Source organism: Triticum aestivum, chromosome 3B (genome assembly GCF_018294505.1).
Source record: "Triticum aestivum cultivar Chinese Spring chromosome 3B, IWGSC CS RefSeq v2.1, whole genome shotgun sequence".
NCBI lineage: Eukaryota > Viridiplantae > Streptophyta > Magnoliopsida > Poales > Poaceae > Triticum > Triticum aestivum.
In genome coordinates, this window is record NC_057801.1 from 811,477,776 (window position 1) to 811,504,080 (window position 26,305).

Consider the following 26,305-nt stretch of genomic DNA (forward strand, 5'->3'; position numbering starts at 1 on the left):
TCCGGCCTGTCGGCAGAGCTCGCCTCTATATCTGATGATAGCGTTTAAGGTCCGTATGAGCAAAAAAATCTGGCAGATTAATTACCTTCGCCGGCGTTCAGTCGCAACACCGGCAGCGATACGTTTTTCAGTCGTGCCCTCGCCTTCCTCCTCCCGGATCCACCCCCACATACCATATCCAGCGTCGCAGATATCGGGCACGGCAGATCAGATCGGGATCTGGCCCGGCGACCACCGACCATGAGCAAGGAGTCGCCGTGCAACCTCCTGCTGCCGTTCTTGGACAAGAGCCGCCATTGGACGGCCGAGGAGATCAAGGCTGGCCTCGAGGGGAGCGACGACGGCGCAAAGGTCGACGCTCTGAAGCGGGCCATCATGCTCCACCTCAACGGCGACGGCCACACGATCCCCCACCTCCTCGTCACCGTCCTCCGCTGCGTCCTCCCCTCCAAGGAACATACCATCCAGAGGCTCCTCCTCGTCTACCTCGAGGTCGTGGACAAGCGGGACCAAGCCTCCGGCGAGGTCATCCCGGAGATGATCCTCGTCTCCCACCACCTCCGCAGCAACCTCCAGCACCCCAACGAATACATCCGCGGCGTCACGCTGCGGTTCCTCTGCCGGCTCCGCGAGCCGGAGCTCCTCCAGCCGATGGTGCCCGCCATTATCAACAATCTGAAGCACCCGCACCCTTTCGTCCGCCGACACGCGCTCTCGGCAATCTCTGCCATCTTCCGCCTGCCTTGTGGCGAGCAGCTCATTCCAAACGCGCCTTACCTTGTGGAGCGTGCCCTCGCCATGGAACAGGACCCGAGCGCACGGAGGAACGCGTTCCTCATGCTCTGCGACTGCTCGCCAGATCATGCCAACGCTTACCTGCTCGGCAATGCTGCCCGCGTCGCCGAGTGGCCCGTTGCCCTCCAGATGGCCGCCCTCGATTTCGTTCGCAAAGCCTACTCTCCTCGCTTCAGAACCACGTACATTGAGATCATCATGTCCCTCATCTCGCCATGGAGCAAAACTGCTGCCGTTGTAGTATATGACTGCGCACGCACACTCTTGTCTGTCTCCCGTGCACCGACGTTGATCCGCGCCGCTGCAGAAGCCTACTTCCGGCTGCTCACCTCAGAGAGTGACAACAAGGTGAGGCTCGTTATCTTGGACCGCCTGCGCGAGCTGTGCACCGCACACCGTCAAATCATGGTCTCTTTTGTCATGGACATCCTGCACTCTCTTGCAACCGCTGATGCTGATCTGGTTATCAGAAGTAAGGTTCTGGATTTTGTACTTGGTTTGCTCACCACACAAAATGTGGAGAAGGTCGTTTTATACCTCAAGAAGGAGGTTTTTAAGACAATGGACAGTGTCCTCGAGATGGCCTATGAATACTACCTGATGCTGGTGCAGACGATCCATGCCTGTGCGGTAGAGTGCCCAGAAGTGGCTGGATTGGTGATGCACATCCTCTTGGATTTCCTTGTGTATGGTGGTGACATTGCTTCAGCTTCGGATGTCATTATGTTTGTGCGTGACGTCATCGGGACCGATCCTTTGCTGCGTGTGTCAGTGATAGAGAGGCTGATTGTTTTGTTAAGTTTTATCCAGGATTCCTTCATCTGTTCATGTGTTCTCTGGATCCTTGGGGAGTACTGGTTTTCGCTATCTGAGGTCCAGACAGCCATTTCTACCATTATGCAGACACTTGGAGATCAGCCCTTCAATGATGTCTCTGAGAAAAGCGATGAATCTATTTTTGATTGCGCTCCTACAAGTGGGTTGTTGGATTGCACGCATAGTCTCAGACTTCTCATTATGTCAGGTGATTTTCACTTGGCCGCCGCTGTTGCGTGTACGTTGACCAAGCTTGTGCTGAGGCTGGAGGAGGTTGAGCCATCTAATAAGGTTGAAGCAAACAAGGCATCAGCAGAGTCTTTGCTGATGATGGTGTCCATGCTGCAGCTGGGGAACTCCTCTTACCTTCCCCACCCTATTGACAATGACTTATATGACAGAATCGTGTTCTGTGTTAGGTTGCTTTGTAGCACTGATAATGATCATGAAAGGAAGGTTTGGTTGATGTCATGCCACCAGAGCTTCACAAAGATGCTTGATGAGAAGCAATCTAGAAAGAATGAAAAGATGAAGGTCGACGCACAGAATGCCCATGCACATCCTGATGATTCCATTGATTTCTACCACCTGATGAGCAGGAGGGGAATGGGCCAACTTGAGTTGGAAGATGAGTTCCGAGATGATTTAAAGGCTGCAACTGGTGAACTCAACGATGCAGATGATGCAGATAATTTGAACCGCCCTATTCAATTGACAGGGTTCAGTGATCCTTTGTATGCTGAAGGATTTGTTACCGTTAATCAGTACCATGATACTGTACTTGATATTACAGTCATAAACCGGACAAAAGAAACAATGCACAACTTGTGTTTGGAGTTTGCAACAGCATGTAAAAATGCAGTACTTGAGCGCTCTGGAAAGTACACTGTGGCTCCCAGCGCAAGCGAGCAAATCCAGGCTATGATCAAGGTTTCTTCATCAAATGTTGGAATTATAATTACTCGCATCGTTTACGAGACTTCAGATGAAATGGGGACTTCAGAGGTGATCCTAAAAGATATGAGCATTAGCATTGCGGATTACATGACACCTGCTACATGCACTGACGTAGCTTTCCGGAGGATGTGGGCTGAGTGTCCATGGAAAGTTAAGTTGAAGGTCAATACCTTGCTTCATGATGAGAAGGCGTTTCTGAATTTTATAATCAAGTCAACAAACATGAACTGCCTAACACCATTGTCTGCGCTTGATGGGGACTGTGGGTTTGTTGCTGCCAATCTCTACGCCAAGAGTGTGTTTGGCGAGGATGCTTTGGTGAACATCAGCATAGCCCAACTGTAAGCTCACTGGCCACATCGCTATACGTGGCTATGTCCAAGGACTCGTTCTTAATTTGGCACATAAACTTATCCTTGAACAGCAGGCTACAGTTAACGCAGCCATGAGCGTGTGAGACGCGCCACGAGTATTGTTGTTACCCATACAACTAAGTGTTCAGTGTTTCTTTTTTAACACAGTTTTCAGTGTTCCGCAGAAAAAAATTCGGTATTATGAGAACTCCGTATTTTATTCATCGTCGTGAATATTACAAGTACATGGATGTTATATGCTCCCGTAGGAGTTTGCCTATCTGTTTGCAGAGTCCATCATGTAGAATACAGCGGTGCAAAATAAATTGAAGTTTGACACTTCGATATAAGAGATATAATCACTAGAAGGAATAAACATGAGGAGGCTTAAGGGCATCTCCAACATTGACCCACAAATTTTCTCCGCCATCCGTCCGCGGACCAGGGACCAGTCCGCGGACACTAATGCCGGATGCCGCCATCCAACACTGTCCGCATACATTTCAACAATAATTCGAACTAACCGGATAAAATTCGTTCAAATACGGTGGAATTCATTCAAGTTTGGTTACTATTTACATAAAAGGTCAATATTTCGACCGTTTAACAAAAAACTAGAAAACAACCTAAACCCTATATCGGACGACCACCTCTTACGCGTGACCACCCTGCAATGCCGCACCGCCGTCGGTGCCACCGTTGTCGTCGTCGTGGTCCCTCCACCAGTGGAACGTCACTGAAGGGCCGCGACAGCCTTGTCCGGCGGCCGCCTGCCGCTCTATGAGGAGCCGGTCCGCCTCCTGCTACACGGTGTTGACTGCCGCCGTGGCCACTGCCGACGTTGCCTTGGGAGCCCTGGCAGCGCCCTTGCCGTGGCCGGCATTGGCGGAGCACTCGCTAAGCGACCACTCCTCGCCAATCTTGGCGAGCTCGCCTTCAAGGCGGCGGCCATCTCCCCGGTGGCACGGAGTGGTCAAGCGCCCACACGGAAGGAAGTTCAGGATCATTGCAGACCCAACCTGGTGCCATGTTGCTCTTGGGGAACGCAAAGCAATGAGACAGGCATTGCGTCGATCGTACCACGCCTTCTTCCTTGCCTGCTCCGCCACGGATACAGTGGCCCTCGAGCCCAAGCCACCGCCTTAACCGCCTCCTCCGAGGTAGTGCAGGAGGCGACCCCGCGCCTTCTTGGTCGCGGAGGCAACTCCTCCATGACGGCGAGGCGATGGCGGCACGGCGGCAACGAGGGCGCGTCCATGCACCCGTACCGGCTGCGCGGTGGGATACCAGCTCGTCCTTGACCCGACGTCCGATCTGAACGCCAAGGTGGTGCGTGGGCGACGAAGGCTCCTCCTTGATGCAGCGCCCGATCTAGATGTCACGGTTGCGCTCGGGCGAGGCCGGCTCCTCCTTGCGGTGGTTTGGCAGGGACGGTTGCTCCTGCTTGACGTGTGTCGGCGATGGTGACTACAGGCCCATGCAACAGATCGAACGTTCCGTCATTACCTCGATCTGACGGACGAAATCTTCGTCCGTCACAGTGGCTTCCTTGAGAAGTCGAGGCGGCTGCTGCAGCATCTGGTCCTCCTCGTCACCGGAGGAGATAACTCGCTCCTCCTTGGGGGAGGAGTCGGCCAACATGGAAGCCGGACAACCCAGAGAGCGTCGGCATCCCAAGAACCACCGGACGAGGAGTTTCCACCGACTCTGCTTGCCGATGCAGAGCACCATGATTTCAGCATCGCCGCCGCCTGACTCGGAGAGGAGGAGCGGCTCGGGCACGGAGACAGGGGAGGGGAGGGGGAGTGTGCCTCCATGCGTCGCCAACGCACGGCTTAAATAGCTGCTGCCAGGCCATGCAAAGGGGCGGTCAGCCCACTTCAATGCGGCGCAGCAGCTGCATACAAACCGATGGCCTGTCCGAGCTCGTCCATGAGTGCTAGAGCCATCACAGATGCATGGCTCTGCCCAATCGCTGCAAATCTGGTATCCTCGGGCCCCCATTGTCGATTGACGAGCATAAAACAGACCAACTGACCTTGCATTTGCCGCCGGTGATCTCTTCTTCTTGGGCCCATAGAAATTATCATCTAACCCTGTCAACTTCAGTATAAAACTTCTTTGGCACTTTGAGCACTGTCATGGCAAAAGTTGGGAGCGTGCTGAGGACACTCCTTACGAGCACTCTTCTTCCCGCGATTGACATGAGCTTTCCCTTCCAGACCGCAAGCCTTCCCTTGATACGGACGAGGATGGACTGGATATGGACAAGGCGCAGCCTGGAGAGGGTTATTGGGAGGCAAGGTATCGGAGAGAGAAATCCACTGCGTGACCGCCAAAATTCTGAAGAATTTGCTGTAGGTTGATCTCATTAAATCAGATCGCCATTCTTGTGGATTTTGTTGGGTTAACTTTCAGGCCGTTGCATCGCCAAAATCTTGCAGGATGTTTAGGAGTGTATCAATCTTTGCCTTGATCAGGTTAGCGAAGATAACCACATCATCAGCGTAAAGGCTGATTCTCAAGGAAATATCTCTGCCAGCCAGTGGGGCAATCTATCTATCTATCTATCTATACCTCTATCTATCTATCTATCTATCTATCTATATCTATCTATCTATCTATACCTATACTAATTCTAGACTTCCAAGAAATTCCTACGTTAATTAGATTTTACGAACCGTTAATCTGGTGGGACCGTGTTTTTACGGTAGAGATCCACCCATGTAAGATTTTTTTTTCTATCAATGGTTTTTTTTGACGTAATCGTCTCTTAATTGTCCATCCAATCTCTACATTAGAACCGTTGGATGATTTTTTTTCTATCAATGGTCTTTTTTTTGACGTAATCGTCTCTTAATTGTCCATCCAATCTCTACATTAGAACCGTTGGATGAGGTACATGAAAGAGTCAGATCCACCCATGTAAGATTTTTTTTCTATCAATGGTCTTTTTTTTTGACATAATCGTCTCTTAATTGTCCATCCAATCTCTACATTAGGTAATTAGAACCGTTGGATGAGGTACATGAAAGAGTCCACTACTACTGTCCCACGTGCAGCCCTATTCAATAGTCCATTGCACCAACGAGTCTTCAATGTGGCATCTGACGTCTATAATCCCGTAGAATCGCTCATCCTCCCTTCACCTCTTCCACGCATCAATCCAGGAGACGATGCAAGCAACCTCTGCCCGTTTTCTTCCTCTTCAACCTTTGAATTCATGATTATTTGACGCCCAGAATCCATGTTGGTTGCTAAATCTTCTGAGATAGATGCGAAAAGGGTTCAATTTTTCCCCTCGCAAAAAAAAAGGGGTTCAATTTTTCTTCTTGAAATTAAAGGCTCAGAAAACCTTTCTTGAATAACAGTTTTCATGAAAAAAACATCCCGGGATAGATGACAAAAGAGATTGTCCATCCCATCTACACGTTAGTTAACAAGGTAAAGAAAAAAAAAACTTCTGGTATAGATGCAAAAAGGATTCCTCCCTCGATCTCCTATTCGCATGTTTCTCCCTTACCTCGCTTCTTCCCTTCCTCCGCTCCTATGAAACCACAGGCAGTGGGTATCATCGAACGATCCTAGCGCAGGTCACCCGCATCAGTCTCGGCATGCCATCCGTATTGCTGTCCTCAACCTGATTCTCTATTAATAACTAGAGCTAGGGCATCTCCCCGATTATCTTCAAGAATCCAATCTTGGAATCTCCAGCTTCGACGATCCAATCCGTCATCTTTCTCTAGCCCTGATTAATAAAACAATCTCATTATAGTTGTGGCCGCAGAGTAGGAAATCAATCCACAACAGTTTGAACCAGACGGGACACAGCGAGTACGAAATCCATCCACTACATGGCTGTTCGAGATCGTTGGCTCGGCCATTAGCCCATTACTACGGCGGACTACGGCAGATAACTCAATAAATATACGACTAGATTTCCTGATATTTTCGCTAGACCATTGTTTTTTTAATGTAAGTGCAGTAAATTGTCTAGATTTGGATCATCTGCTACAAAATTAATCAGTTTTGTATCTATGAGCATTGAGCTGCTGCTAATTCCGCTATACCATGTAGGGGGCAGAGAAGAACCAGGTGAGGTATTTTGCATCACCCACGACAGTTACAATGAATACCTGTTGTACGTCAACAATATTGAAACACTGGCCTGTTATACCTGTTACACTGCCATATTAATAGCTCAATTTACATTTGATTATCCATGTTGTTCTATGTTTGCCAAAATAGTTAATTACTTGATGCTTCGCATGTACAGGATTTTAAAATTTTAAACGTCGTTTCGCAGGTCTAAACTCATGTTTTGAAAGAACAGAGGATGTATTTTTCTCATACAAAGTTTTATGCCTTTTATGTTTTGAAAGAATAGAGGATTACCTTTTTCCATACAAAGGCTCATGGCTTTAGTTTACATAAGTTATACTCCGTTTCTTGCTATATCATGAGTAAGTCTTTAATAGCTGTCGGTCTTATGCAAATTCTGCACCTGAATTAAAGAATTTGTGGTGATTAATCATGGTCAGTGCGTACCACATGGTGTGTTCAGTTTCTGCAGTTCAGAGGAACCGTGAGCATGTATGTCCATCTTTCTTTCAATTTTGAATTCAGTGCTCCTGCTAGCTAGCTGTCTATATATACTGCATAGGAAGTGGATTTTTCAGGACTAACTCCTTTTCCCAATAACCACAAATTCCCACGTTAATTAGCATGCTGTGCTAAATAACTTAGCCATTTCACTGAATACGTGTGCTAAATTATGCTTCCCAGCAGAAAGTATATTAGTACCCTATATTTTAGTCTGGACTAGGATCTCATGAGGAAGTGGGAGAGGTGCCACTAACTAAAGTTCGTATTGCTCCTCTCTCACACAGATTATATACGCACTACATGATGTAAGAAATACGTATTTTTCCTCATTTTGATATGCTCAACTGTAGAAACAATCACAAAAATTGTTGATATGTATGCAATAATTCTGATCAACAGTAAGACCTCTATAATAGGATTACATAATCAAAGACTGCTTCTTGAAAGCCTCAAAGAACTGGTAACAGAACTTAGGTTAACAATTTATCTATCTATCTATCTATCTATCTATAACAACACTTAACTACAGACATGCATCCCTTGAGCTCCCAATTTAATCCACATAATTAAAAATATATTTACCGTTTGATCAATGTAAATGATCTATACCGTATGATCTATGTTAGTATTGCGCTGGAAAAAGACTTAACTTGCATGTAATTACACATTAATCCGAGAAATAATAAAAAGTCTGGACCATCTATTTGTTCATACAGTTAGTTTAACCAGACACATTGATCTACTTCTTTGCCGATCTATAACAAATCGTACTGCATACGTATTACTGTCCTGACAGTCCTTTTATTTTGGCATGTGCTCGGCCAGAGTCCTATGATACACTATGATCTTTTTTGCATCATCTTCATGTAATGTTGATTGAGGCTAGCCCACTAGGGTTTTCATGTCTCGCCAAACGTTTCAGCAATGGCTGACATAGAGGGAAGGTGCTAGCCTGCTCCGTAGGAGTTGTTCAATGTTACTGCCACGTAGGAGCAGTATTCACAAAGGGGTGCCGATCTGCAACACGTCAGCACCAGGTACGAAGACAGCCTGGACAACAGTGTTGTTGAGCTATGGTGGATGTTTCTTGCGTGCAGGTTCTACCAGCTCAAGGAATTCTTCGATAAGATCATGAATTAGGGTAAAGATAACCATGTCATGATAGTTCAATCGGATCTTGAAATTTTTATTCTCTTATTTTTGATGATTTATATTTGGTTTGCATAGGGAAGTGCGCCGATCTATGATCTATCTGGAGCTACAGTTTCAATTGCATCCCATGCCCGAGACGTTCCGGGCCGGTGTCGATTTTCATGCCCGCCTCTCATGAAGGCTTGCATTTGCCTTAGTCTGCCGCCTTGATATGGTGCAATCGTAATCTGGATCCACGTCTACCTCTAAACCCTAATAGCTTGATACTATATCGCTGCAATATATAATTATTCACCATCGCCGCCCATCTGTCAATCTTACAGCCTGATAACCCAGTGCCTACTTCTTTTCTGCAGCTTTCTGCGTGCTTTGCCCATGTGCCATGCATTCCCAGTGTGTCAAGATGCAAGTGTCGTGAGCTTTCAATGCATGGTCTTACTTCTGCTCTCACACAACTCATCTTTGGGTCGTGTCCAGTGACGTATAAGCAATTTTATCTCATTACAATATAACTAAAGGACTGGATTGTAGTCTAAATTTTTGTGGTGCATTTGTTTTTATGATTTTAGGCTAGATTTGGTAGAACAATTTAGTCATATGGCAGCTCTTCTTCCTTTTCTATTTCATGTGAGGTCAACTAATTAATAGAATGAAAAATAAGACATTTCTCTATATACATGGCACCACTTGGTAGAAATGATATTATTTTGTTGGGGAGATGTATATGATATACTATGCGACAATTCATGAGTTAACTGAAATTATTGTACAAATTGTTTCTCTCATTTGGCCATAAGAGCCTTTTTTTACAACGTTGGCATGTTGTTCTCATTTTCTACACTTCTGCAAGAATGCCAACATGGTGTTGATATTTCTTTGCAAATGATACTAAAGTCTACGGATCATTTTTTTCATATCAGAATGTGATGTCATGGTTCATAATAATATATTCCCCAAAAAAATTCAAATTCACCTGAATGAGTTTGCTAAATGTGTCTACAGATTATGTCTTCTATATAACCATATTACTAAGTTTCTTAGAAAATTGATCAATATGGCATTCGTCTGACTGATAAATTATTAACCGGGTACTTTTACTGATATTAAAACATGTCTATTTTTTGTTTTATGCATGCAATATTTGGTAAACAATGACATTTTGTTCCTGCTATTTGATTTGTAAGCGTAGCTTGAAGTGCTTTGTATCATACTACCTAAGTAGCTTGGCATGTTCTACCTACCAAGTGCGTTCCACTTAGACATCATCATGTCGTGCAAGTAGATAACACAAACTGGTCCCTTATTTACTGCAATACCCTTTTATTTCCGTGATTAGCATCATCGGAATGGCGTGGGACTGTTGGGCAGCTATAACTCGATAGATTTGATAACTTTGTGTGCATATGCATATTCAAGTATGTTTAATAATGATCCACCTCTCAATGGAGTGCTAATTTTGAGAGAACCGAGGTGGAATATGCTGAAGGAACACTTGCGGTGCAGTGCTGCCAAATAGCCTTCTTCTGGATAATTGAGTAGTTCGGTTTTACCATTACATTTATTTTTGAACTTAGAGTACATAATTAAGATCATTAGTTTCGTCTCAAGTGCTTTCAATGTTAAATGTGAAAAATCACTTGATAATTATTGAAAATACAAAATAATGAAGTGATATAGCTTTCATCCATTTTATGTAATTAGTATAACAATCATCAATTCAAGAATTTATTATCTTGGTAATATATAAATTTCATAAGAGTTATGAAATAGTTGGACCGTAGTTGTAAATAACTAGCCCGTGCGAACGCACGGGTTGCCGACTAGTGAGGTCTAATTCAGTAGCTCTTTGCAGTAAACGGTGGAGTGGATCAATGGCGATGATGAATAGGAGTGGCGATAAGGGATCGCCCTGACGAAGCCCTCTTTGGTGCGTTATTGTTTGACCAGGGGAGCCATTTAGCAGGAAGGGCGTATTGGGACATAATAAAATTAACTTAATTAATAAATATGAAGTAACACTCAAGCATTTACACACATTACAATACCCCATCTCGATGACGTCCTTAGTGGTGAAGTCAAGGGATCTGTGTGAACCTTATTCCATCGTCTCCTTTTTGATGGATCTGGTGGTGTTTGTTGTTTCTATGGTGGATCTCATCACGTGTGGTGCCGTCTTTGTTTGGGAGAAGATGAAGGTCCAAGAACAAGGTTGGAGGCTTGTGGGTGGTAGTTCTGGTGTTTTGCCTCGACGACATCGACGGTAGGCAGCGGATCTCGGTTTCGAGGAGCACGGGGATGATCCCCAGTCGACGCGCCACAGCGACAATGGCCTTGCCAGCGGTAGGTCTTTTCTTCGGCTCACAAAGCCTTTATGGGCGATGGTGTTTCTTCTTCTCCGAAGATGGCAAGTGGCAACGATGGCTATTGCAGATTTCTACTTCAATGGAGTTTTCTTGCAATTGTTTCTGGATATGTGTCCTCTCTCTTTTTCTATCGTGGTTTTCATGATTTCGTGTTGTAATATGACGCATGTTTAATTGTATATGAAATTTCGCAATATAGACATGTAAGATAAGTAATAGTATACTCTCTCAACCTCCGCGCTCAACGATGCACGCATTGATTAAATTGACATGGTCACGTAGACAAAACGAACTAAGGCACAAAAACAGTAGCTTCCAACACAAGCTCGGTCCTACGACGAGCTGTGATTCCATATGCTTCACTCATATCAAGCTTCTCCGGGTTCCCACCATCGAGAAGCTTCCAGTCGAAGTGATAGAGAAGGCTCGCAAGAGCCATCTCGATGTTTGACACTCCAAACGTCATATCGAGGCACATTCTCCGTCCAGTGCCGCCAGGGAGGAATCTGAAGTCCGTACCACCATAATCAACCTTTTCACCGTCAAACCTCTTGGGCATGAACTCACTTGCGTTAGTCCAGCTATTCTTGTCCCTACCGATTGCCGACACATTCACGAATACTGTTGTGCCTTGTGGAATATCATAGTCCATGACCTTTGTTTGCTCAGTGCAAAGCCTCGGCATCAGCACCGGCACCGGTAGATGCAACCTGAAGGTCTCCTTGATGACCATCTGCAGGTAGCAGCCAGCCATCGATGTCGGCCTCAGTCACATCGGTCTTGCCGTGGAGGACTCGCCGAACTTCAGATTGTGCGGCGGCCATTATGTGTGGGCTCCTCATCAGCTCGGACATTGCCAGAATTGTTGTTGTGGCTGTCGTCTCCGATCCTGCAGCGAAAAGGTCCTGGTGACACACACGTAAATATGTGAGACTGAAATATCATATAGCAAGCAAAAGGTGGTAGCTAGCAGGGTTCAAAATTTCAGTAAAATTTCCAAATTTCTGGTAATTATGGTGGGTAATGGAATATTTCTAACATTGAAATGTTCAATGTTACTGCCACGTAGGAGCAGTATTCACAAAGGGGTGCGATCTGCAACACGTCAGCACCAGGTACGAAGACAGCCTGGATAACAGTGTTGTTGAGCTATGGTGGATGTTTCTTGCGTGCAGGTTCTACCAGCTCAAGGAATTCTTAGATAAGATCATGAATTAGGGTAAAGAGAACCATGTCATGATAGTTGGATCGGATCTTGAAATTTTTATTCTCTTTTTTTTGATGATTTATATTTGGTTTGCATAGGGGTGTGCGCCGATCTATGATCTATCTGGAGCTACAGTTTCAATTGCATCCCATGCCCGAGACGTTCCGGGCCGGTGTCGATTTTCATGCCCGCCTCTCATGAAGGCTTGCATTTGCCTTAGTCTGCCGCCTTGATATGGTGCAATCGTAATCTGGATCCACGTTTACCTCTAAACCCTGATAGCTTGATACTATATCGCTGCAATATATAATTATTCACCATCGCCGCCCATCTGTCAATCTTACAGCCTGATAACCCAGTGCCTACTTCTTTTCTGCAGATTTGTGCGTGCTTTGCCCAGGTGCCATGCATTCCCAGTGTGTCAAGATGCAAGTGTCGTGAGCTTTCAATGCATGGTCTTACTTCTGCTCTCACACAACTCATCTTTGGGTCATGTCCAGTGACGTATAAGCAATTTTATCTCATTACAATATAACTAAAGGACTGGATTGTAGTCTAAATTTTGTGGTGCATTTGTTTTTATGATTTTAGGCTAGATTTGGTAGAACAATTTAGTCATATGGCAGCTCTTCTTCCTTTTCTATTTCATGTGAGGTCAACTAATTAATAGAATGAAAAATAAGACATTTCTCTATATACATGGCACCACTTGGTAGAAATGATATTCTTTTGTTGGGGAGATGTATATGATATACTATGCGACAATTCATGAGTTAACTGAAATTATTGTACAAATTGTTTCTCTCATTTGGCCATAAGAGCCTTTTTTACAACATTGGCATGTTGTTCTCATTTTCTACACTTCTGAAAGAATGCCAACATGGTGTTGATATTTCTTTGCAAATGATACTAAAGTCTACGGATCATTTTTTTTTCATATCAGAATGTGATGTCATGGTTCATAATAATATATTCCCCAAAAAAATCAAATTCACCTGAATGAGTTTGCTAAATTTGTCTACAGATTATGTCTTCTATATAACCATATTACTAAGTTTCTTAGAAAATTGATCAATATGGCATTCGTCTGACTGATAAATTATTAACCGGGTACTTTTACTGATATTAAAACATTTCTATTTTTTTGTTTTATGCATGCAATATTTGGTAAACAATGACATTTTGTTCCTGCTATTTGATTTGTAAGCGTAGCTTGAAGTGCTTTGTATCATACTACCTAAGTAGCTTGGCATGTTCTACCTACCAAGTGCATTCCACTTAGACATCATCATGTCGTGCAAGTAGATAACACAAAGTGGTCCCTTATTTACTGCAATACCCTTTTATTTTCGTGATTAGCATCATCGGAATGGCGTGGGACTGTTGGGCAGCTATAACTCGATAGATTGATAACTTTGTGTGCATATGCATATTCAAGTATGTTTAATAATGATCCACCTCTCAATGGAGTGCTAATTTTGAGAGAACCGAGGTGGAATATGCCGAAGGAACACTTGCGGTGCAGTGCTGCCAAATAGCCTTCTTCTGGATAATTGAGTAGTTCGGTTTTACCATTACATTTATTTTTGAACTTAGAGTATATAATTAAGATCATTAGTTTCGTCTCAAGTGCTTTCAATGTTAAATGTGAAAAATCACTTGATAATTATTGAAAATACAAAATAATGAAGTGATATAGCTCTCATCCATTTTATGTAATTAGTATAACAATCATCAATTCAAGAATTTATTATCTTGGTAATATATAAATTTCATAAGAGTTATGAAATAGTTGGACCGTAGTTGTAAATAACTAGCCCGTGCGAACGCACGGGTTGCCGACTAGTGAGGTCTAATTCAGTAGCTCTCTGCAGTAAACGGTGGAGTGGATCAATGGCGATGATGAATAGGAGTGGCGATAAGGGATCGCCCTGACGAAGCCCTCTTTGGTGCGTTATTGTTTGACCAGGGGAGCCATTTAGCAGGAAGGGCGTATTGGGACATAATAAAATTAACTTAATTGATAAATATGAAGTAACACTCAAGCATTTACACACATTACAATACCCCATCTCGATGACGTCCTTAGTGGTGAAGTCAAGGGATCTGTGTGAACCTTTATTCCATCGTCTCCTTTTTGATGGATCTGGTGGTATTTGTTGTTTCTATGGTGGATCTCATCAGGTGTGGTGCCGTCTTTGTTTGGGAGAAGATGAAGGTCCAAGAACAAGGTTGGAGGCTTTTGGGTGGTAGTTCTGGTGTTTTGCCTCGACGACATCGACGGTAGGCAGCGGATCTGGGTTTCGAGGAGCACGGGGATGATCCCCAGTCGACGCGCCACAGCGACGCTGGCAAGGACTTTTCTTCGGCTCACAAAGCCTTTATGGGCGATGGTGTTTCTTATTCTCCGAAGTTGGCAAGTGGCAACGATGGCTATTGCAGATTTCTACTTCAATGGAGTTTTCTTGCAATTGTTTCTGGACATGTGTCCTCTCTCTTTTTCTATCGTGGTTTTCAAGATTTCGTGTTGTAATATGATGCATGTTTAATTGTATATGAAATTTCACAATATAGACATGTAAGATAAGTAATAGTATACTCTCTCAACCTCTGCGCTCAACTATGCACGCATTGATTAAATTGACATGGTCACGTAGACAAACCGAACTAAGGTACAAAAACAGTAGCTTCCAACACAAGCTCGGTCCTAAGACGAGCTGTGATTCCATATGCTTGACTCATATCAAGCTTCTCCGGGTTCCCACCATCGAGAAGCTTCCAGTCGAAGTGATAGAGAAGGCTCGCAAGAGCCATCTCGATGTTTGACACTCCAAACGTCATATCGAGGCACATTCTCCGTCTAGTGCCGCCAGGGAGGAATCTGAAGTCCGTACCACCATAATCAACCTTTTCACCGTCAAACCTCTTGGGCATGAACTCACTTGCGTTAGTCCAGCTATTCTCGTCCCTACCGATTGCTGACACATTCACGAATACTGTTGTGCCTTGTGGAATATCATAGTCCATGACCTTTGTTTGCTCAGTGCAAAGCCTCGGCATCAGCAACGGCACCGGTGGATGCAACCTGAAGGTCTCCTTCATGACCATCTGCAGGTAGCAGCCGGCCATCGATGTCGGCCTCAGTCACATCGGTCTTGCCGTGGAGGACTCGCCGAACTTCAGATTGTGCGGCGGCCATTATGTGTGGGCTCCTCATCAGCTAGGACATTGCCAGAATTGTTGTTGTGGCTGTCGTCTCCGATCCTGCAGCGAAAAGGTCCTTGTGACACACACGTAAATATGTGAGACTGAAATATCATATAGCAAGCAAAAGGTGGTAGCTAGCACGGTTCAAAATTTCAGTAAAATTTCCAAATTTCTGGTAATTATGGTGGGTAATGGAATATTTCTAACATTGAAATGTTCAATGTTACTGCCACGTAGGAGCAGTATTCACAAAGGGGTGCCGATCTGCAACACGTCAGCACCAGGTACGAAGACAGCCTGGATAACAGTGTTGTTGAGCTATGGTGGATGTTTCTTGCGTGCAGGTTCTACCAGCTCAAGGAATTCTTCGATAAGATCATGAATTAGGGTAGAGATAACCATGTCATGATAGTTGGATCGGATCTTGAAATTTTTATTCTCTTATTTTTGATGATTTATATTTGGTTTGCATAGGGGTGTGCGCCGATCTATGATCTATCTGGAGCTACAGTTTCAATTGCATCCCATGCCCGAGACGTTCCGGGCCGGTGTCGATTGTCATGCCCGCCTCTCATGAAGGCTTGCATTTGCCTTAGTTTGCCGCCTTGATATGGTGCAATTGTAATCTGGATCCACGTCTACCTCTAAACCCTGATAGCTTGATACTATATCGCTACAATATATAATTATTCACCATCGCCGCCCATCTGTCAATCTTATAGCCTGATAACCCAGTGCCTACTTCTTTTCTGCAGCTTTGTGCGTGCTTTGCCCATGTGCCATGCATTCCCAGTGTGTCAAGATGCAAGTGTCGTGAGCTTTCAATGCATGGTCTTACTTCTGCTCTCACACAACTCATCTTTGGGTCGTGTCCAGTGACGTATAAGCAATTTTATCTCATTACAATATAACTAAAGGACTGGATTGTAGTCTAAATTTTGTGGTGCATTTGTTTTTATGATTTTAGGCTAGATTTGGTAGAACAATTTAGTCATATGGCAACTCTTCTTCCTTTTCTATTTCATGTGAGGTCAACTAATTAATAGAATAAAAATAAGACATTTCTCTATATACATGGCACCACTTGGTAGAAATGATATTCTTTTGTTGGGGAGATGTATATGATATACTATGCGACAATTCATGAGTTAACTGAAATTATTGTACAAATTGTTTCTCTCATTTGGCCATAAGAACCTTTTTTACAACATTGGCATGTTCTCATTTTCTACACTTCTGCAAGAATGCCAACATGGTGTTGATATTTATTTGCAAATGATACTAAAGTCTACGGATCATTTTTTTTTCATATCAGAATGTGATGTCATGGTTCATAATAATATATTCCCCAAAAAAATTCAAATTCACCTGAACGAGTTTTCTAAATTTGTCTACAGATTATGTCTGCTATATAACCATATTACTAAGTTTCTTAGAAAATTGATCAATATGGCATTCGTGTGACTGATAAATTATTAACTGGGTACTTTTACTGATATTAAAACATTTCTATTTTTTTTTGTTTTATGCATGCAATATTTGGTAAACAATGACATTTTGTTCCTGCTATTTGATTTGTAAGCGTAGCTTGAAGTGCTTTGTATCATACTACCTAAGTAGCTTGGCATGTTCTACCTACCAAGTGCATTCCACTTAGACATCATCATGTCGTGCAAGTAGATAACACAAAGTGGTCCCTTATTTACTGCAATACCCTTTTATTTTCGTGATTAGCATCATCGGAATGGCGTGGGACTGTTGGGCAGCTATAACTCGATAGATTTGATAACTTTGTGTGCATATGCATATTCAAGTATGTTTAATAATGATCCACCTCTCAATGGAGTGCTAATTTTGAGAGAACCGAGGTGGAATATGCCGAAGGAACACTTGCGGTGCAGTGCTGCCAAATAGCCTTCTTCTGGATAATTGAGTAGTTCGGTTTTACCATTACATTTATTTTTGAACTTAGAGTATATAATTAAGATCATTAGTTTCGTCTCAAGTGCTTTCAATGTTAAATGTGAAAAATCACTTGATAATTATTGAAAATACAAAATAATGAAGTGATATAGCTCTCATCCATTTTATGTAATTAGTATAACAATCATCAATTCAAGAATTTATTATCTTGGTAATATATAAATTTCATAAGAGTTATGAAATAGTTGGACCGTAGTTGTAAATAACTAGCCCGTGCGAACGCACGGGTTGCCGACTAGTGAGGTCTAATTCAGTAGCTCTCTGCAGTAAACGGTGGAGTGGATCAATGGCGATGATGAATAGGAGTGGCGATAAGGGATCGCCCTGACGAAGCCCTCTTTGGTGCATTATTGTTTGACCAGGGGAGCCATTTAGCAGGAAGGGCGTATTGGGACATAATAAAGTTAACGTACTTGATAAATATGAAGTAACACTCAAGCATTTACACACATTACAATACCCCATCTCGATGACGTCCTTAGTGGTGAAGTCAAGGGATCTGTGTGAACCTTATTCCATCGTCTCCTTTTTGATGGATCTGGTGGTGTTTGTTGTTTCTATGGTGGATCTCATCACGTGTGGTGTCGTGTTTTTTTGGGAGAAGATGAAGGTCCAAGAACAAGGTTGGAGGCTTGTGGGTGGTAGTTCTGGTGTTTTGCCTCGACGACATCGACGGTAGGCAGCGGATCTGGGTTTCGAGGAGCACGGGGATGATCCCCAGTCGACGCGCCACAGCGACGCTGGCAAGGCATTTTCTTCGGCTCACAAAGCCTGTATGGGCGATGGTGTTTCTTATTCTCCGAAGATGGCAAGTGGCAACGATGGCTATTGCAGATTTCTACTTCAATGGAGTTTTCTTGCAATTGTTTCTGGACATGTGTCCTCTCTCTTTTTCTATCTGGTTTTCAAGATTTCGTGTTGTAATATGACGCATGTTTAATTGTATATGAAATTTCACAACATAGACATGTAAGATAAGTAATAGTATACTCTCTCAACCTCCGCGCTCAACGATGCACGCATTGATTAAATTGACATGGTCACGTAGACAAACCGAACTAAGGCACAAAAACAGTAGCTTCCAACACAAGCTCGGTCCTACGACGAGCTGTGATTCCATATGCTTCACTCATATCAAGCTTCTCCGGGTTCCCACCATCGAGAAGCTTCCAGTCGAAGTGATAGAGAAGGCTCGCAAGAGCCATCTCGATGTTTGACACTCCAAACATCATATCGAGGCACATTCTCCGTCCAGTGCCGCCAGGGAGGAATCTGAAGTCCGTACCACCATAATCAACCTTTTCACCGTCAAACATCTTGGGCATGAACTCACTTGCGTTAGTCCAGCTATTCTCGTCCCTACCGATTGCCGACACATTCACGAATACTGTTGTGCCTTGTGGAATATCATAGTCCATGACCTTTGTTTGCTCAGTGCAATGCCTCGGCATTAGCAACGGCACCGGTGGATGCAACCTGAAGGTCTCCTTGATGGCCATCTGCAGGTAGCAGCCGGCCATCGATGTCGGCCTCAGTCACATCGGTCTTGCCGTGGAGGACTCGCCGAACTTCAACTGTGCGGCGGCCATTATGTGTGGGCTCTTCATCAGCTCGGACATTGCCAAAATTGTTGTTGTGGCTGTCGTCTCCGATCCTGCAGCGAAAAGGTCCTGGTGACACACACGTAAATATGTGAGACTGAAATATCATATAGCAAGCAAAAGGTGGTAGCTAGCAGGGTTCAAAATTTCAGTAAAATTTGCAAATTTCTGGTAATTATGGTGGGTAATGGAATATTTCTAACATTGAAATTTTGTACCATATTAAACTAATTTCAAGCCAAATGTTACAATGGGCAAAATTCATCTGATTTAATTAGATTTTCATCAAAATCCAAAAAAAAATCCGAAATTCCTACAAGATCCCAAAGTAATATGGTGCCAACCTTTTGGTTATATCAACTGTTGCCAAAAAGATTCTGCTACTGAAATTTTAACAGAAAAGCTAATTGGTGACCGTTCGATGGGAGAGCATGGCTTTTCAAACGTTTTTCCTGGTAGTTTTAGTTCTGTCGGGGGCGACAGTTTCTTTAGAACAACATGGCATTTTCTGGGAGGATAGCAGTTTTGGGCCTTCACTCCAGAAAATGACATGCTCTTATGAAGAAACTTTCACCCCGACCAACTAGAACTCCATCAAAATGTTTACAAATGCCACCCCTCCCAGTCGATGGTCGCCAGATAAGGGGGGGTCCAGTTTTAAACCATGGTCTTGGGTAGCTAGTGGTGACTGGTGACTCACAAAGAGGACGCCGCTGATGTTTTCATCGGTGAGGGCGACGCCGCCAATCCCGCCGTCCTTCTGGAACCAGAGCAGAGTAGTGAGTATGTCCCCCCTCTGCTCACGTTCGGCATCATTGTCCACCTCGTCCTCCATAACTTTGCTGCCATTGTTGATGAGCTTAATCTAAGACATGATGCAGCTACATTGGGACAACAGTTAAACAATGCAAGAATCGATTGAGCACAAGCAATGGAGATCCATAGAGAAGAGACGACTCGTGGCTGACTGGCTGGCATTGCTGATGAGCTTAATCTAAGACATGATGCAGCTACATTGGGCCTTGCTTGTGTTTCTATTGAATATCGGATGGAGCACGAAGTATAGGTGATTTTACCACAAGATTTTTGTTTGTCATCTACGAGCCCTACCCCTAGGTTTATACAGGTATCACGGGGTCTATGGTTACAGCTAGTCGGTTACGTACAAGAAGAATGTGTTCTCAACGACTTCTAATATCTTGGAGTATGCGTGAAGTCTTTGGGAGCCTTACTTTTATACGCCATGGGTTGCCTCAATATGGCCCACTGGTGAACCGATATGGGGGTCCTTCGCCCGACTGACCTGGTCGGGAGAGGACATGGTGTGTGACCCCCAATCTGGGACGCCGTCAGCTTGGAAGAGCAATCTCCATGTTTGACAATCCAAACATCATATAGGGGCACATTCTCTATTTAATGCCACCAGGTGGAACTTGAAGTCTGTACCACCACAATTCACCTTCTTGCCCTTAATATATTTGGGCTTGAACTCGCTCGCATCAGTCCAACTCTTCTCGTCCTTACCAATTAGCAACACATATAGGAACACCGTGGTGTCCTGTGGCATTGTGCTCTACCATAAGAACTTGGAGTCCTTATCATGGTGAAGATAAGATAACGATGTGATTCTTGCTAAAAAATCTGACCGAACACGTTCGAGTTATTGGCTCGTCCGACCAGGGCTTGGTTTTTCAGACGGAGTAGTTTGGCATCGTGGGGGAAGCTAGCTCCCTAAGTTAAGAGCATCCAATCATGAAAGTAGGATGCATCCGGGCATAGAGAAGTTTATTGCTTCAGAATGGGTTGCTACCATTTTGCATTTGTGCATGGCATCATACCCCATGTCTTTTGTTTACTCAGTGCAAAGCCTTCAGCTATGTAGATACGCAATATATTGAAGTCTAGATCTGCAATGCAATAGTAATGACATGTGATCTTTTTGGTCCATTGTGATTCTGGGAAACATCTCATGCTACCATACTCGAGCAACCGACATGTTCCCTTCCCATGCACACTAGGTGAATGAGCAACATTTAATATAATAAATAAATAGTTTACATGGGTCAACTGATGCAGAGATCAAGGTGAAATGGTCTAATTCACTGATAGAGTAGAAGTGGTTCAATGGATCATAAAAAGACATGAATGAAAAAGGCCCTTTGCACATATCTACATAAGTTCAACAATCGAGAAATTAATACCAAACTCAAATAGAAACTAATCGAATTGCATGCAAAAAGAATTTTTCTGTGGTGGTGGTTTGGGGGGGGGGGGGGGTATTTGTTTTCTAACCCATTTTGTATCTCTAACGGATCCACGAATATAAACGTGGGATATTCTTTGGAAGCACAGGGACATAATAAAAATTAACTTAATTGCTAAATACAAAGTAACAATCAAGCATTAACACATGCTACAAAATAGACATATAAGATATGTAATAGTATACTCTCTCGGCCTCCGCTATCAGATGCACCCATTGATTAAATTGACATGGCCACATAGAAAAAAAAAATTAAGGCACAAAATCAGTAGCTTCCAACACAAGCTCGGTCCGACGACGAGCTGTGATCCCATACACTTCACTCATATCAAGCTTCTCCGGGTTCGCACCAGCAGGAAGCTTCCAGTCGAAGTGATAGAGAAGGCTCGCAAGAGCCATTTCGATGTTTGACACTCCAAACATCATACCGGGGCACATTCTCCGTCCAGCACCACCTGGGAGGAACCTGAAGTCTGTACCACCATAATCAACCTTTTCACCGTCAAACCTCTTGGGCATGAACTCACTCGCATCAGTCCAGCTCTTCTCATCCCTACCGATTGCTGACACATTCACGAATACAGTGGTGCCCTGTGGAATATCGCAGCCCATGACTTTTGTTTGCTCAATGCACAGCCTTGGCATGAGCAACGGCACCGGTGGATGCAACCTGAAGGTCTCCTTGATGACCATCGGTAGGTAGTGGAGCCGGCCGGCGATGTCAGCCTCAGTCACCTCGGTCTTCCCGTGGAGGACTCGTCGGACTTCGGACTGTGCGGCGGCCATTATGTGTGGGCTCCTCATCATCTCCGACATTGCCCAAATTGTTGTCGTGGCTGTCGTCTCCGATCCCGCAGCAAAAAGATCCTGGTGACACACACGGAAATATGTGAGACGAAAATATCATGTAGCAAGCAAAAGGTGGAAGCTAGCAGGTTTAAAATTTCAATAAAATTTACAAATTTCTGGTACTTATGGTAGGTAATGGAATATTTGTAACATTGAAATTTTGCACCATATTAAACAAATTTTAAGCCAAATTTTACATTAGGCAATTTCATCTGAATCAATTAGATTTCATCAAAATCCAATAGATTTTCCAAAATTCCTGTAAGATCCCAAAATAATCTGGTGCCAACTTTTTTTTGTTATATCAACTGTTCCAAAAAAAAATATCCTACAGAAATTTTAACGGAAAAGCTAACCGTTAACAGTTCAACGGGAGAGTGTGGCATTTTCTGGGAGGATAGCAGTTTTAGTTGTATCGGTGGGTAGTTTCTTCAGAACAACATGGAATTTTCTGGGAGGATAGCAGTATTAAGCCTTGACTCCAGAAAATGTCATCCTCTTGTGAAGTAACTGCCGCCCCAACCAACCAAAACTGCCATCAAAATGTTTGCAAATGCCACCCCTCCCAGTGGACGGTCGCCAGATAAGGGGGTCCAATTTTACACCATGGTAGCTAGTGGTGACTGGTGACTCACAAAGAGGACGCCGCTGATGTTTTCATCGGTGAGGGCGACGCCGCCAATCCCGCCGTCCCTCTGGAACCGGAGCAGAGTAGTGAGTATGTCCCCCCTCTGCTCACGTCTGGCATCATTGTCCTCCTCGTCCTCCATAGATGTTCTGTGATCGCTGATCATGGCGTCCATGATGGAGTGGATTCTCCGGTGCACCTCCCACGTCGCTCCGAGAGCCCGGCCACCGATAGCCTGGGCGAGGCGCGACGTCGGGAACAGGTCGATGAGGTTAAACCCGGACATCAGGTCCAGCACCCTGTCCAGCTCCCGCAGGTACGCGCCCCGCTGCGTGCACCTCTCGCCGACAGACGCCCTCATGACCACGTCGTTCATCATCACCTTTAGCATGTCACCAACATTGACGACGGGGCCGGCGTCAGCAACGGACCGCACGAGCCTCGCCGCCTCCTCCTCCCGGACACGGCGGAACGACCGCATGCGCCTCGGGCTCAGCAGCTCCACGGCGCAGAGCTTCCGGAGGGCCTTCCAGTGCCGGCTGTCATGGCGCGCGAAGGAGATATCCTCGCCGCCGTAGGTGAAGATGTCTGCCGTGGCGTACACGGGGCGGTCGGCAAAGGCGGCGTCGTGGACCTTCATGACCTCCCTGGCCGCCTCCGCAGAGGAGAGCACGAGTGTCGGGACGTACGTGGCCCAGGCGGAGAAGCATGACGGGGCCGTGCCCACGGGCGAGCCTGTGCACGGCCTGGTGCGTAATGGCGCCGAGCAGGAGGTGCATGTGGCCGATCACCAGCAGCGCCCATGGCCCAGGAGGCAGGTTCATGCTGCTAGCAGAGGCGGCTCGCCTGTGCTTGAGCTTGACGAGTATGGCCACGACAAGGATGCAGAGCAAAGTGTAGCACACGAGCTGGGTGCGTTGGGTTTCCGCCATTAGAGCTACCTCGATTATGGTCGTATGAGCTGAAGATTCAAGATGCGTTTATATAGGACGACAAGGAGTAAACAACGCAAGAGTCCATTGAGTACAGGCAATGGAAGTCCATAGGGAAGAGACGACCGTGGCTGACTGGCTGGCATATGACGCAGCTACATAGGGACAAGAGCTAAACAATGCAAGAATAGATCAAGCACGGGCAATGGAGATCCACAGGGAAGAGACTGTTAGAAGGGGGAGAGAGGATTGGTGGAATGATTGATGTATGGCTTGAGCCTCGTGGGCATATAAATAGGAGTACATGATCTACTTGGAGTACAAGACAAGCCAGAATAGTTTCTAGTTTATCCTATGTTTTCTAATACAACCACGTTACTCAACATCCCCCTGCAGTCACAACGGTAGCGACACAGACGGTGAGACTGGAGAAGAATCCGAAGGCAAGCCGACAGACACCCCCCCCCCCCCACAGTCGTAACGGTCGATGCATCGCGGAGTCGTGGCTGGAGTGGAAACCGACGAGGTTGCTCAAGCAGGCGGTAGCCCTTTGTGCCGTTTGTCGATGTAGCCGAGAGCGTGGGTGCTAGAGCCGTGGTCGAGGTAGCCGTGCGAAGAATGCCGTGGTCGGTGTCGAGTCAGGGTGGCCGGTGTCGAGGAACTCGCCGTGGAGCCGCAGGCACAAGGGGCGCCGAGTTAGCATGGGTGCAGTGGTGTCGAAGTAGTGGTGCGCCAGGGAGAAGACGGTGTTGACGAGGCGTCGCGTCGGGGTTGCCAAACCTGGGGACACATCATAGACGAAGGCACGCATCAGTGTTGCCAGCACCGGGCATGAGTAGACGGTTAAGACGAAGTTGACGAAGTGCCACACTAGGCTTGCCAGGCCCGGGAACACGTGGTGGACGAAGGCACGCATCGCTGTTGCCAACACCGGGCATGCATAGATGATGGACCTGCACGAGCTGTACGCCATGTCGAAGAAGTCGGAGGGGCCAGCAGAGAAGAACTCGACGACGATTGCGGCGTCCATCGGCGCGGGGCCGATGTCACCAACGATGGTCGGAGTAGACGAATTGGTCGGGGTAGATGACGGTGACGCTGGCGACGGGCTAGTGCTGGAAGAAGACGAACGGGGAGGACGGGCGGCGGCGGTGGCCAAGGAAGAGCGGCGGCGGCGGCCTGACAGCGGCGGCAGCTAGGTTAGGAGTGCGGCGGCGGTGTTCGGAGTAGGCGAAGAACCCTGACAGCATGACGAAGACCGGCGCGGACGGTGGCGTTTCCACCCCAAGGAAGACGGCGCGACGCATACCACAGGAAGTCGACGCGCGGGGACGGCGGAGTGGACCGCGGGCCGCGGCGCTACAGCCCGATGGGGCGACATAGCAGCGACGGACAGGTCGGGGCGACGGCAGGAAGACCTCGGGACGGCGGCGGGGACCGCGGGCCGCGGCGCTACGGCCCGAAGGGGCGGTGCAGCGGCGTAGCGCGGACCGGTGCAACCGTGGGGACGGCCTCGGGGCAACGGCTAGGACCGCGTATCGCGGCACTACGGCCAGTAGGGACGACGCAGCGGCAACGCACGAGTCAATGCAGTCGCGAGGAGAACCACGGGGCGGCGGCGCTTCGGCCCGACGGGGCGACGCAGCGGCAGCCCGTTGCTCGATCGGCAGAGGGGCGCGCTGAACTCGGGGATGCTCTTCACGGGACCTGCAGAGACGCGCGTAACCGACGGGTCAGGTCGGTCGCGCGGCGTACATAAGGCGGATCGCGGTAGCGAGCGGGTGATCAAGTCGATCGCGCGCGAGGTCGGGGACACCGCTCGATGGAGACGGGGTGGCGGCGGAGTCCGAGATGAAGCCGGCGATGATGGATGGCGTGGGACGACGAGCGAACGAGCGCGTCAGCACCGGCACCTGGGCCACCAAAGCAGCGAGGCCCGAGCGACCAACGGAGCAGCGGCGCCCGAGCTCAAGGCAGCCGGCGGGCCTAACGCGGCCGGCCCGATACAGCCGGGGACGAGGTCGGCGAGGTAACCCGCAGGGCCGCCGTGCAGACACGGCGGAGGCGGGTGGCGTGGATCAATTGGCGGGCCAACACGCGAGCAGCGGATATGATTGGCCGTCGGATGGCGCGAGGCCGCCGGGTGTAGGCGATGCAGGTGTCCCGATCGGAGCAGGGCGGTGATGGCCGGCGTAGGGCGACGGGCGGGCCGCGCGCAGACGACGGCCTTGAGGGGCCGCCTGTCGCGCGAGGCCGCCAGGTCGGTGAAGTAGTCGGCCGGGCGTGCCGGTGTCAGAGTGGAGGCGCGGGGTGTCGACGGCGGCAGTGGGCGACGCAAACCGATCCAGTGGATCGAAAAACCAAAAAGTAGACGCCGATCAAAGCGACCGGCGAGAGAGAGAAAAACCCGGATAAAAGCATCGGGAAAAAGACTCTCTAGGGCAGCCGGTCGACACGATCAGCGGACGAACCCTAGGTACGGGTGGCGCGGCCCCCAGCAACGGTCATAGAGGCCGACCGCCCCGGGGGCGGCGCGCGGGTGCGGAAGCGTCGACGGCTAGGGTTTAGAATCGAGATAATGCTGATACCATGTT

At 46.6% G+C, this 26,305-nt stretch overlaps 2 pseudogenes; one reads left to right on the forward strand and one right to left on the reverse strand.

Moving 5' to 3' along the window:
- Positions 1-3,025, forward strand: LOC123067975 (coatomer subunit beta-1-like; annotated as a pseudogene).
- Positions 3,026-21,554: 18,529 nt separating this feature from the next.
- Positions 21,555-23,711, reverse strand: LOC123066775 (zealexin A1 synthase-like; annotated as a pseudogene).
- Positions 23,712-26,305: the final 2,594 nt, after the last annotated feature.